The sequence below is a fragment of the Fringilla coelebs genome (assembly GCF_963513975.1).
Source record: "Fringilla coelebs genome assembly, chromosome: 3".
In the NCBI taxonomy this organism is placed as follows: domain Eukaryota; kingdom Metazoa; phylum Chordata; class Aves; order Passeriformes; family Fringillidae; genus Fringilla; species Fringilla coelebs.
This window is the reverse complement of record NC_140030.1, coordinates 4,196,793-4,209,016: the sequence shown is the minus strand read 5'-3', so window position 1 is coordinate 4,209,016 and position 12,224 is coordinate 4,196,793. Positions and strand designations below refer to the sequence as shown.

The 12,224-nt window shown below is 54.6% G+C and overlaps 1 long non-coding RNA gene across 1 annotated transcript; it reads left to right on the top strand.

Moving 5' to 3' along the window:
• Positions 1–8,786: 8,786 nt before the first annotated feature.
• On the top strand, positions 8,787–10,322 carry LOC311152370. Its single transcript, XR_014616064.1, has 4 exons — positions 8,787–8,858; positions 8,939–9,026; positions 9,563–9,671; positions 10,193–10,322. It is a non-coding gene; the product is annotated as an uncharacterized lncRNA (long non-coding RNA).
• Positions 10,323–12,224: the final 1,902 nt, after the last annotated feature.

Genomic DNA, 12,224 nt, shown 5'->3' with positions numbered 1-12,224 from the left:
TGCTGCTGCAGGGCTGCTGTGCCTGCTGGCCCTGGGGCTGCCCCTGCCTTGGTGGCAGCAGAAGGCCCTGGGCATGGAGCTGGGGCTGAGCAGCGCCTGTGTCCCTGGGGATGCTCCTGCCTGGCCGTGCTTTGGGCACGCTGAGCCTGGCACTGCCTGCTGGGCCAGGCTGGCTGGGGTGCCTGTGGTGGGGCTGCCCTGCAGATGCTCCCTCTGGGGAATTGGGAGTCCTGTGCTGGTCCTGCCAGTCCCAGATGTCCCTGGTGTCTGCACCCACCAGTTCCTGTGCCCATCCCAAGGATTTCCCTGCTGGCCCCACAGCCCGGTGCCGCTGTACGCGTGTGTCACAAGAGGTGTTGCATGGGGACAACGGTGACATTGATTGCAACAGCCCCACGAGGCCCCTCAGCCTCTGCCCCCACAGTAGGGAGGGACCAGGGCCAGCCCCAGCACCCCCACAGCCATGGGGCACTCCCGGGTTGGCCCAGGCCACTTGTGCCAGCAGCAACTGGGGCCTGTCCCACCCTCCAGCACTGCTATAAACCCAGCGTGTTTGGGGCACTGCAGCATTCCCTGGCCCCAAGGCCATCTGCACACAGCCATTCCTGTTGCAGCTTGAGCACCAAGATCCTCTTCAGGTAGGTGGCTGTGGGGTCTCTTGAGGACAGCTGCCCATTACGCCTCTCTCCTCCTGACACTCTGTTATTTACAAACTGTTGCAAGTGTCCATGTGAGCATTGGAGGTCACTTGAGCTTTTTTAAGAAAGAGTACAAATTTTCTCTATGAGTCAAGTGATTATCAGAGCCCAGAATATGCTGGAAGTAAACCTGGGTTTCCTGCCTTCATCTGGGACTTGGAATGTGTCTTGGGGCTGGAGGAAGTTCTCTGAGGCTTCTTTTTCTGGGGCACCTGGAGACTGTTCTGGATAAAGTAGGGAGATGCTATTCAAGCAGCAGTACAGATGCTTTCCATTCTTTCCAGCTTCTATTAACATGGAAGGATTTTTTGTCCACAACCACACTACGGTTCTGTGATGTAGCTGAACCTGCTCATTTTAAAATGTGTTGGAACTAAAGTTGCTATAAGGGGTCTCTTCATCCCAAACCATTCTATGGTTCTATTGACCATAGTGATAGGGAGGAACCTCCTTCACCAAGTGGTGGACATCTCCAGGGACATGAATTTCCCTCAACTCCACAACCCAGGTCAGTTCTCAATTCTTGTTTGACTGTTGGCTTTGTGTTGAGTGCTGACATGAGCCCCTTCTGACAGACCAACTCTGCTTTGTCTCTTGGAGAAGGAGAGGCAGAATTGTGAGAATAAAGGCAGCAGCAACATGTTTCATCTGATAGCTGCATTTTAAAATCTTTCTTGTTCCACCCTTGGCTCTATCTCAGCAGAAATATGTATTTCTCCTCCAGACAGAAGTGTTGGATTGGCCTGAGGGAGTAGAGCTTCCAAGGGTTAATATTCTGCTTGTTTTCCACTAGTCTTGGAATTCTGATTTGGCTGCTAGTGCAAGAATCAGGCATTACTTGTCACATATGTCCCTTAAGAGAATTCATAGAGAATAAGGTGATGGAAATTGCCCAACAGTCCAGCACTTCCCCAGCTGCTCCCAGGAAATCCTAAAGCCCCTGAGATCCACTGTTGGAACAGGCCATTTGTGACAGTCCCTCTGCAATTTAGAACTTTAGTGTGTGCTGTAATGTCCAGGGCCTTTGGTGTGTCCACTATGCAACTCTGTGAAGTCCTGTGAGAAGCATCAGCCATGAGAATCCTGTTCCTGCTCCTCCCCTTGTTCCTCCTGTTGGTCCCAGGTGCTGCAGGTAAGAGGGGAAGAGGGAAAAGTGCAGTCACACACTCTTCTCCCAGGCTGCTGTTTTAACTATTTCCCTGTGCGTGATTTTCCCTGGCAGCAGGAAAACGTGACAAGTGCATCCGACGAGGAGGATTTTGTGCTCTGGGGGGCTGTCGTTTCCCCTACAAATATGTGGGAGTTTGTTCAACACTGAGTCACTGCTGCAAACTGTAAGTTCTGGAAAGGGTTTCCTCCTGCTCATGGATAAAGTTATTATTGTCTTTCAACCTGCTCCTACTTCACACCTTCATGCATTCATGCTCAGAGGCAAAAGCCAAGAAAGGAAAGGAGAAGATTTTTGGTTTGGACCTGCCCTGAGTAGGGCTGAAGTAGCCCCAAGTACACCAGTAGTACCCTACACTCCTTTAGCCCCACAAAGTTTACTCACTGGCAATTGTTGTTCTGTTGCCCAAATGGGAAGGCTCAGTTGCTCAAATGGGAAGGCTGTTGGTGCAATAGTGAGAGGCACAGGATCCCACTCCTGATATCTGTAACAGCTGGAGTTGGCCTCTGTAGGCTGAGTGCAATCCTCCTCTGCTCGTTTTCCTTGCAGGAGGAATGGATAAAGAGGAGCAAGAAAAACCACACCAGGTGATGTGCTTGTTTCCTCTCTTCTTACAGTGTTTGGGGTTGAGACCCTGAAATTCCCAAGCAAGACATCCCCTCGCTTCTGGCTCCTGAAAATCACCTCCTGATGTGCCCATCTGCTGATGTCCCCATCTGCTGATGTCCCCTGCCCTCCCTGCCTGTCCCATGTGCAGCTCGGCTGCCAGCAGCAGTGGCAGCTGCTCCTGCTGGGTGCTGCTGGGCTGGAGCCCTGTGGTGCCAGCCCCGGTGTCTTTGGGGCAGGGGCTGCTTTTCCCGGCTTGAATAAAGACGAGCACTTTGGCATTGCAGGGCTGGGCCGTGTGTGCGTGTCCTGCTGCTGCTGCAGGGCTGCTGTGCCTGCTGGCCCTGGGGCTGCCCCTGCCTTGGTGGCAGCAGAAGGCCCTGGGCATGGAGCTGGGGCTGAGCAGCGCCTGTGTCCCTGGGGATGCTCCTGCCTGGCCGTGCTTTGGGCACGCTGAGCCTGGCACTGCCTGCTGGGCCAGGCTGGCTGGGGTGCCTGTGGTGGGGCTGCCCTGCAGATGCTCCCTCTGGGGAATTGGGATCCCTGTGCTGGTCCTGCCAGTCCCACATGTCCTTGGTGCCTGCACCCCCCAGTTCCTGTGCCCATCCCAAGGATTTCCCTGCTGGCCCCACAGCCCGGTGCCGCTGTGCCAGGGGTGTCACAAGAGGTGTTGCATGGGGACAATGGTGACATTGATTGCAACAGCCCCAGGAGGCCCCTCAGTCTCTGCCCCCACAGTAGGGAGGGACCAGGGCCAGCCCCAGCACCCCCACACCCATGGGGCACTCCCGGGTTGGCCCAGGCCACTTGTGCCAGCAGCAGCAACTGGGGCCTGTCCCACCCTCCAGCACTGCTATAAACCCAGCGTGTTTGGGGCACTGCAGCATTCCCTGGCCCCAGGGGCATCTGCACACAGCCATTCCTGCTGGCTTTGCTGCTGCCTGAACACCCAGACCTTCTCCAGGCCGGTGAGTGTGGGGTCTCCTTCTAGAATCCTACCCAGTCAGGGTCCTGCCTGTCCCCATTGCTTTGGTGTCCCCTTTGCAGCTCTCTGATGCCTCAGGAGAGGCAGCAGCCATGAAGATCCTACTCCTGCTCTTTCCCCTGATCCTCCTGTTCGTCCAGGGTGCTGCAGGTAAGAGGGGAAGAGGGGAATTGTTGGAAAGTATGAGCCTGCTTCAGGGGGAATTCAGTGTCCTTGGAAGTGATCGTGTTTATGGGAATGATGAGAAGGTGTCAGGGGCCAGAGGAGGTTCTTGAGATTCCAGGTGGACACTGTGTTGGGTTGGAGACATCCCAGGGAAATAAACAGGGGTGTGGGAGTTGAGGAGTTCCTGCCTGCCAGCAGGGCTGCAAGCACACCCTGCTCTCCTGGATTATTGCTGTAATATCTGGGTCTGCTTTTCTTCATGGAAACAGGGAATGCAGCTCGATGCAGGCGCCGAGGGGGATTCTGCAGCTTTGACGGCTGTATTTCCCAGACAAAACCTATTGGAAGATGTTCATCTGTCAGTCTGTGCTGCAAAAGGTAAGGACCAGATCCCTGTATGTAGAAAGACATTCCTCTCTTTTTTCCCCTAATCTCTTAAAAATTTCACTCTAACATAGAATTAGTGGAAGAAATCTAAAAGAGAATGTACACGTTTTTGGGAGGTTTGGAGCAGCCCTGAGTGAGGCTGCAGCAGCCCCAGGTCAGCCAAGGCCTCTACTCTCACCAAAGCCACCAGGGACTGATGCCTTCAGAGTCCATGGGCAGTCCTGGGGACATGATCCTGGTTTTCCTTCATCTGCACAGCCCTGGAGCCAGGGCTGCCAGCACTGAGATAGCCCAGGTCCAACCTGCCTGCACTAAGGACTGCACAAGGTCCTCCCCTGAGCCTGACTCTGCTGCACCTCACCCTGGGCATTGCAGGGCAGGAGAGAGAGTGGCAGGGAAATGTTTAAACAGGTGATGTGCTTGTCTGTTTTCTTACAGTCGCTGGGTTTGAAACCATGAAATTCCCAAGGAGGACATGGACCTTACTTCTGGCTGCTGGACCCATCTGCTGATGTCCCCTTCTGCTGATGTCCCCATCTGCTGATGTCCCCTGCCCTCCGTGCCTGTCCCAAGCCCAGTTGGGCTGCCAGCAGCAGTGGCAGCTGCTCCTGCTGGGTGCTGCTGGGTTGGAGCCCTGTGGTGCCAGCCCCGGTGTCTTTGGGGCAGGGGCTGCTTTTCCTGGCTTGAATAAAGACGAGCACTTTGGCATTGCAGGGCTGGGCCGTGTGTGCGTGTCCTGCTGCTGCAGGGGTTTCTTGGGAGCAGCTGGGGTCCCTGCCTGGTTCACTGGTGACTTTCCCTCTCAGAAATCAGACCCATAACATTTCTGATGTTGGAAAATGCCACTAAGAATATTGAGTCCAACCATTCCCCCAGGAATGCCAACCCCAACATTAAACTATGAGCACAATGCCACATCCACACAGCGTTTGAATTCCCTGCAGGAATGGTGACCCCACCACTCCTCTGGGCAGCATGTCCCAAACAACCATCACCGTTTCTGTAAATAAATTATTCCTAATGCCCAGTCTAATCCTTCCCTGGTGCTTTTTGAAACCATTTCCTCGGGTCCTGCCAATTGTTACCGGGAAGAAGGGACTGACCCCAAAACTGTCTGCACTGCCATTGTTTCCAGAAGTGGAGGATTCGGTGAGGGATGTTCAGAGCATCCCTGCCTGCCTTGGCCTTTCCTTCAGCTGTGGTCACCTGTCCTGGCACTGACTCTGGGGCTGTTCCCTCCAGCTCCCTTTCCCTCTGCAGTCAAGTGCTGCTCCCCCAGCCCAGGGGCTCCTTGGCCCAGAACATCTGGAGCCACACTGATGCAGGTGTGGAAAACGAGCTTAGGGCTTACCAAGGGCACATGGGGGGAAGTAAAAGGCAAGAGGGAGTGCAGGAAATTTTATTTCTGCATCTCATTTCCAAACTCCCCAAGAGAACTGTTGGTGTGAAATGAGTGGCAAACCTTTGCTCCCTGCATACAAAGCTGAGCATGACTGCAATATTCAGTCAGATCTTCCACATGCCACTCTGAGTATAGAACAAAGTAAATTAGAGACCACAAGGATGGCAACCATTTCCTCATTTCTCTTCTTCCCAACACCAACCCACCTCTCTTGTCCATCCCATCCCTCTCCAGCCCAGCCCGGTGCCGCTGTGCCGCGGGTGTCACAAGAGGTGTTGCATGGGGACAACGGTGACATTGATTGCAACAGCCCCACGAGGCCCCTCAGCCTCTGCCCCTGCAGCAGGGAGGGACCAGGGCCAGCCCCAGCACCCCCACAGCCATGGGGCACTCCCGGGTTGGCCCAGGCCACTTGTGCCAGCAGCAGCTGGGGGCTGTCCCACCCTCCAGCACTGCTATAAACCCAGCGTGTTTGGGGCACTGCAGCATTCCCTGGCCCCAAGGGCATCTGCACACAGCCATTCCTGCTGGCTTTGCTGCTCCCTGAACACCAAAGCCTTTGTCACTGAGGTGAGTGTGGGGTCTCCTTCCAGAATCCTGCCCCACTTAGGGTTCTGCCTGTCCCCATTACCTTGGTGTCCTTCGCAGCCCTGTGAAGACCCAGGAGGAGCAACAGCCATGAAGATTCTGTTCCTGCTCTTCCCCCTGATCCTTCTGTTCCTACAGGGTGCAGCAGGTGAGAAGGGAAGGGGGGTAAAGGGGGAAAATGTGAGCACCCAGCAAAGGGAATTCAGTGTCCCTGGAAGTGATCGTGTTTGTGGGAATGACGAAAAGGTAGCAGGGGACTGGGGTCTAAGGAGTTTCCTGAGTGAGTTTTCAGATCGACACTGATTTGGGGTGGAGAGAGCCCATGGAAACACAATCCTGGCACGGTTCGTGGGTCAGGGACATGGAATGTGATGAATCCCAGCCTTCCAGCTCTGCTGGTCCAGGCAGAGGTGGGAACACATCTGGGAGACAGCCTGGCTCTTCATCAATGTCATGTTGGTCCTTTCTACTCTGTGCCTTTTTGTGCCTCCAGTTTAGGGGCACAGGGACCTTCCAGGTGAGATGTGTTGTAATTGGAGATGTGGCTGTGGGGGGATTGGATCCAATCCCTTCTCGTGGCCTGAAATGCACCAGCACCAGGGAGCATCAGCCTGTCTATAACCAAAGTCTGACTTCTCAGATTATTACTTTAATTGTTCCTGTGTCTTTCCCCATGGGAACAGGCAATACAGTTGTGTGCAGGCGACTACGGGGATTCTGCTCCAAGCGTGCTTGCCCCTATGGTACACGTTCTATTGGAAGATGTGCAGGAGAATATGTGTGCTGCAGAGGGTAAGGGCCAGTCCATGGCTGAAGAAAGTTTTTCCTCTTTTTTTTCCTCTGAAACATCTGTTACGAGTGCCTTTCTTGACAACTCATGATAAATATTCCCCTTCGTTTATGCTTTGAGAGAGATGCTCAAGAAGGGAGAGTATAGTTTTTAAAGGTTTGATCTCCCCTCACTGGGGCTGCAGGACCCCCAGGTCAGCCATGGCCTTCACACTCTTCCCCCAGTCACCATGGCCTCATTTAGGCTCTGCAGAGGGCTCACGGAACCACAGAAGTGAGTAATATTGCCTGTCCATGGACAGCACTGAGGACATGATTCCAAATTTGCTGCCTCTGCACAGCCCCGGAGCCAGGGCTGCCAGCACTGAGATAGCCCAGGTCCAACCTGCCTGCACTAAGGACTGCACCTCATCTCCCCTGAGCCTGACTCTGCTGTACCTCACCCTGGGCATTGCAGGGCAGGGGAGAGAGTGGCAGGAAAATGTTTCAACAGGTGATGTGCTTGTCTGCTTTCTTCTTACAGCCGCTTTGGATGAAACCATGAAATTCCCAAGCAGGACATGGCCCTCGCTTCTGGCTGCTGGACCCATGTGCTGATGTCCCCATCTGCTGATGTCCCCATCTGCTGATGTCCCCTGCCCTCCGTGCCTGTCCCATGCCCAGCTGGGCTGCCAGCAGCAGTGGCAGCTGCTCCTGCTGGGTGCTGCTGGGCTGGAGCCCTGTGGTGCCAGCCCCGGTGTCTTTGGGGCAGGGGCTGCTTTTCCCGGCTTGAATAAAGACGAGCACTTTGGCATTGCAGGGCTGGGCTGTGTGTGCGGGTCCTGCTGCTGCTGCAGGGGTTGCTTGGGAGCAGCTGGGGACCCTGCCTGGCTCACTGGTGACTTTCCCTCTCAAGAATAATGCCCATAAAAGTATAGAGGTTGGAAAAGACCTCTAAGAATATTGAGTCCAACCATTCCCCCAGGACTGCCAACCCCAACACTAAACCATGGGCACAAGTGCCACATCCACAGAGCTTTTAAATTCCCTGCAGGAATGGTGACACCACCACTGCTCTGGGCAGCATGTCCCAAACAACCATCACCAAACAACCATTTCTGCAAAGAAATTATTCCTAATACCCAGTCTAATCCTTCCCTGGTGCTTTTTGAAACCATTTCCTCTGCTCTGGTCAACTGTAACCTGTGACATGAGACTGACCCCAAAACTGTCTGCACTGCCATTGCTTTGCATAAGTGGAGGATTTGGTGAGGGGTGTTCAGAGCATCCCTGCCTGCCTTGGCCTTTCCTTCAGCTGTGGTCACCTGTCCTGGCACTGACTCTGGGGCTGTTCCCTCCAGCTCCCTTTCCCTCTGCAGTCAAGTGCTGCTCCCCCAGCCCAGGGGCTCCTTGGCCCAGAACATCTGGAGCCAGACAGATGCAGGTGTGGAAAACGAGCTCAACGCTTACCAAGGGCACACAGGGGGAAGTAAAGGGCAAGAGGGAGTGCAGGAAATTTTATTTCTCCATTTCATTTCCAAACTCCCCAAGAGAACGGTTGGTGTGAAATGAGTGGCAAACCTTTGCTCCCTGCATACAAAGCTGAGCATGACTGCAATATTCAGTCAGATCTTCCACATCCCACTCTGAGTATAGAACAAAGTAAATTAGAGACCACAAGGATGGCAACCATTTCCTCATTTCTCCTCTTCCCAACACCAACCCACCTCTCTTGTCCATCCCATTCCTCTCCAGCCCAGCCCGGTGCCGCTCTGCCGCGGGTGTCACAAGAGGTGTTGCATGGGGACAACGGTGACATTGATTGCAACAGCCCCAGGAGGCTCCTCAGCCTCTGCCCCTGCAGCAGGGAGGGACCAGGGCCAGCCCCAGCACGCCCACAGCCTTGGGGCACTCCCAGGTTGGCCCAGGCCACTTGTGCCAGCAGGAACTGGGGCCTGTCCCACCCTCCAGCACTGCTATAAACCCAGCGTGTTTGGGGCACTGCAGCATTCCCTGGCCCCAGGGGCATCTGCACACAGCCATTCCTGCTGGCTTTGCTGCTGCCTGAACACCAAAGCCTTTGTCACTGAGGTGAGTGTGGGGTCTCCTTCCAGAATCCTGCCCCACTCAGGGTTCTGCCTGTCCCCATTACCTTGGTGTCTCCTCTGCAGCCCTGTGAAGACCCAGGAGGAGCAACAGCCATGAAGATCCTGTTCCTGCTCTTCCCCTTGATCCTTCTGTTCCTCCAGGGTGCTGCAGGTGAGAAGGGAAGGGGGGTAAAGGGGGAAAATGTGAGCACCCAGTAAAGGGAATTCAGTGTCCCTGGAAGTGATCATGTTTATGGGAATGATGAAAAGGTAGCAGGGGACTGGGGTCCAAGGAGTTTCCTGAGTGAGTTTTCAGATCGACACTGATTTGGGGTGGAGAGAGCCCATGGAAACACAATCCTGACATGGTTTGTGGGTCAGGGACATGGAATGTGATGAATCCCAGCCTGCCAGCTCTGCTGGTCCAGGCAGAGGTGGGAACACATCTAGGAGACAGCCTGGCTCTTCATCAATGTCATGTTGGTCATTTCTACTCTCTGCTCTGCTGTGCCTCCAGTTTAGGGGCACAGGGACCTTCCAGGTGAGATGTGTTGTAATTGGAGATGTGGCTGTGGGGGGATTGGATCCAATCCCTTCTCGTGGCCTGAAATGCACCAGCACCAGGGAGCATCAGCCTGTCTATAACCACAGCCTGACCTCTCAGGGTATTACTTTAATTGTTCCATGTGTCTTTCCCCATGGGAACAGGCAATGCACTCGTGTGCAGGCGACAAGGGGGATTCTGCTCCCGGCGCTCTTGCCCCTATGGTACACGTTTTGTTGGAAGATGTGCAGGAGAATATGTGTGCTGCAGAAGGTAAGAGCCAGTCCATGGCTGAAAAAAGTTTTTCCTCCAGTTTTTCCTCAGAAAGATCTGTTACGAGTGCCTTTCTTGACAACTCATGATAAATACTGTCCAGCATTTATGCTTTGAGAGAGATGCTCAACTCAAGAAGGGAGCAAATTGTCCTTGTGGGTTTGATCTCCCCTCACTGGGGCTGCAGGAGCCCCAGGTCCGCCAGGGCTTCCCTACTCTGCCCCAGTGCCCAGGGCCTCATTCAGGCTCTGCAGAGAACTCACCAGTGCCACCAAAGTGAGAAATATTCCCTATCACATGGCAGCACTGGGAACATGATCCGGGTTTTCCTTCATCCGCACAGCCCTGGAGCCAGGGCTGCCAGCACTGAGATAGCCCAGGTCCAACCTGCACTAAGGACTGCACAAGGTCGTCCCCTGAGCCTGACTCTGCTGCACCTCACCCTGGGCACTGCAGGGCAGGGGAGAGAGTGGCAGGGAAAGTTACACCAGGTGATGTGCTTGTCTGTTTTCTTCTTATAGTCCCAGAGGCTGAGACCCTGAAATTCCCAAGGAGGACACGGCCCTCGCTTCTGGCTGCTGGACACATCTGCTGATGTCCCCATCTGCTGATGTCCCCTGCCCTCCGTGCCTGTCCCATGCCCAGCTGGGCTGCCAGCAGCAGTGGCAGCTGCTCCTGCTGGGTGCTGCTGGGCTGGAGCCCTGTGGTGCCAGCCCCGGTGTCTTTGGGGCAGGGGCTGCTTTTCCCGGCTTGAATAAAGATGAGCACTTTGGCATTGCAGGGCTGGGCCGTGTGTGCGTGTCCTGCTGCTGCTGCAGGGCTGCTGTGCCTGCTGCCCCTGGGGCTGCCCCTGCCTTGGTGACAGCAGAAGGCCCTGGGCATGGAGCTGGGGCTGAGCAGCGCCTGTGTCCCTGGGGATGCTCCTGCCTGGCCGTGCTTTGGGGACGCTGAGCCTGGCACTGCCTGCTGGGCCAGGCTGGCTGGGGTGCCTGTGGTGGGGCTGCCCTGCAGATGCTCCCTCTGGGGAATTGGGATCCCTGTGCTGGTCCTGCTGATTATGGGTGTCCCTTAGCCATGGGTTTGTCCCACCGCCATGGGTTTGCGTGCTCGACTGTGCTGGGGGCTCTGTACTGCTCCCAGCATTGGTTCCCACCCAACCCATCCCAGATATCCTGGAGTTCCCACCACACTGTGGACTGGGGTCTCCATCTGTTCATCTGTCCTTGAGCTGAGGTCTGCAGTGCAGTCCCTGCTCAGTTCTCCCCCATCTCCCAGGCCCACAGCAACCAGTCCTCTACCAGCCCACAACCTCTGTCCTTTCCTCATCCCTTCTGAAGGACCCTCATACTGCAGACCCAGCAGAGCTCAGCATGCCTTAAAGGGAAACAGGTCTCCCAGGCTGGCTGTACAGCTTCTCCAGGGGGTGATCTCTCAAACAGGTCACTTGTGCTACAACAGGAAAAAGTCCATAAATATCTGCCATCAGGACAAAAGCCAGGTGTCTCCTCTCTGGCAGCTCAGGCAGATTGGTGTTGCCCCATCCTTCACTTCCAAAGGCCAATGGTCTCAGCATTCCTGTAAGTGCACGCCCAGCCCTGCAAAGTCAATAATTAATGGTTTTGGGGCTGGCCCTGGTCCCTCCCTGCTGCAGGGGCAAAGGCTGAGGTGCCTCCTGGGGCTGTTGCAATCAATGTCACCATTGTCCCCATGCAACACCTCTTGTGACACCTGCAGCACAGCAGCACCGGGCTGTGGGGCCAGCAGGGAAATCCTTGGGATGGGCACAGGAACTGGGGGGTGCAGGCACCAGCAGCAGCGCAGTTCTGGTGACAGTCCTTGACAGGCAGAAGGGTCTGTGCCATGTGCCCAAGTTAGCAGCTCCCCCTCCAGGAGTTTAGCAGAGCAAGCTGCTTGCCCCCAAATTGCAGGGCCTGAGTTTCTGGGGATTTGGAACCTGGTGCCTCAACAGTGCCTCAACATTTTTCCCTTCATAACCTTGAGATATGAAGTCACAATTTAAGAAATTAAGAAAAACATGGGGAATGGATTCTGCATGCTCAGCAGAAACAGAGGGCCCAGCTGCCCAGATTACTGATGGTTTACTGGGAAGGTTTTCTGAAGATAAGTGGGAAAGGTTCTGCTCTGTGCCAGAGCAGCAGCTTGGTGCTGGTTTCCAACGAGCAGGGTCTGAGTCTGTGTCCCTGGATGTATCCAGCACACCACAGAACCACAAGGAGTTCTTACACAAGGCAGGGTGACACAAGACCTTGGGTTGGAAATCCTTCTCAGAGGTGTCAGAAGAGGAAACCAAAACCTCCTTTTCTTCAGTGCAGAGGGGAAACAGAGAAAGGAACTTTTGGGCTGGACATCTTGAGTACTCAAGAAATTCCAGCCTGTCCTATGTGCTCTCCTCCTGCATATGTTCCAGAGAGCAGCAGGCCCAACAGTAATGAATTAAATGGATGAAAAAATAGAGGATTTAAGTGATACTGCTGTGAAACTGTGTTGTGGATGTTGAATTTTCCTATAAACAGAATGAAGAGGAAAAAAGGC